General features: G+C 30.2%; 1 protein-coding gene across 1 annotated transcript in view; it reads right to left on the bottom strand.

Annotated features, from left to right (window-relative positions):
• Sema5c (Semaphorin 5c) overlaps positions 1 to 1,584 on the bottom strand; it is a 314,899-nt gene that overhangs the window by 173,331 nt on the left and 139,984 nt on the right. The window lies entirely within an intron of this gene.

Raw genomic sequence — 1,584 nt, 5'->3', positions numbered from 1 at the left:
TTCCAGTATCTATAACCCCAATTACCCCCACCACCGCACTCTCCGTTACGCTACACTTTTGCCTACATGAGTTCCAGTATCTATAACCTCAATTACCCCCACTACTATACTACTAAGCCACGCCCATTCTATTTCCGTTACGCTACACTTTTGCCTACATGACTCCCTGCAATCTAATTTATAAAACGTTGTCACGTCAAAAGTCAAGTTATTGTACCCCAATTTTTTATTACTTAATTGAAAACTAGGTATAATTGCTAATTAAAATTGAAGAGATTTCCAAGTATAGGTAGGAGGAGCTTTTTCATTCAGAGTTCCATATCGTTAAAACTGCTTACAATGCTTAAAAATCAAATAGAACATCATTTAAAGTAGAGTAAATTTACTAAAATATGAGCCCTAGTAGAGCTATTTACGTTCCACAGTACTCGAGATAAAGTTTTTTTTAAAGCAACAATTCATAAACATTTGTAGGAAATTTATATTTTAGGAACCATGAGACATACTGGTGTCAATTAACCATAAAATTAAATCTAGTTTAATGTTCTATGCAATAATTTATGACGTTTATCTTAGTAGGAGTAGTAGTTTTCATATTATTTGCTAAAATAAATTTACTTATACTTGTTTGAACAAAATGAAAAACTATATCCCAGAAACCATTGGACGTATAGATCTTTGCAAGCAATCTAATTAAGGTTAGTTTAATGTACTTTAAACTAGTTTATAACGTTTATCTTCGTAGAGTTAACAGTTTTCATAATATTTGCTAAAATAAATTATAATTATAGTGGTTTGGACAAACTTTCGTTTTAACAACTATAAATCACTCTATTTTAGCAAATATCAAGAAAACTACTTCTCTTAGGAATATACACGTCATATATATAGCATACTAAACTAGCTTTAATTTGAGTGCTAATAGACATCTATAGGTCTTATGGTTCCCGAGAGATTTCCCTCTTTATAGATTTCCCACATTAAATTCACTAAATATAGATTTTTCAGTATACATTTCATGAAATGTTAGTTTTTAAAAAGCTATATATTTCGGGAACTATTGAACGTAAATAGCTCTATTAGGGCTCATATTTTGGCAAATTTACTCTATTTTAAATAATGTCCTATTAGGTTTTCTGGTTAGTTTTAACGATATGAAGCTCCGAATAATTTTTTTTTTATATACCCTAACTATTTTTGACAAACTCATCAATTTTGATTAGTACCTAGCTATACAGTATTCATTAAAGTATTAAAAAATTGAGTTAAAATCACTGTCATGTTTGTTCTCTTGGGATCTTGTACTATTAAGAGAGACCGGGTAAAATACTTCGTCGGCTGAACGGGCACAGGGCGAAATAATACAGCCAAGATTCAATGTTCTCGCCAATCCAAACTCAATAAACAACAATTTCTTTTCTCATTTAGCTATAAACAATATACGCATTTATTAATTAGGTTAAATAGCCAGATTATGATAAAAATGAGTAGTTAGAGGTGATAAAAAATGACATTTTTTAGTAAACTATTGTGTTTACCATTTACCATTCTGGAATTCATGGAATGTATTGGGATTGCAACAAT

This window comes from Halyomorpha halys, unplaced genomic scaffold (genome assembly GCF_000696795.3).
Source record: "Halyomorpha halys isolate HHAL.00 unplaced genomic scaffold, Hhal_1.1 Scaffold93.1, whole genome shotgun sequence".
Taxonomy (NCBI): domain Eukaryota; kingdom Metazoa; phylum Arthropoda; class Insecta; order Hemiptera; family Pentatomidae; genus Halyomorpha; species Halyomorpha halys.
This window is presented reverse-complemented; position numbering and strand designations above follow the sequence as displayed.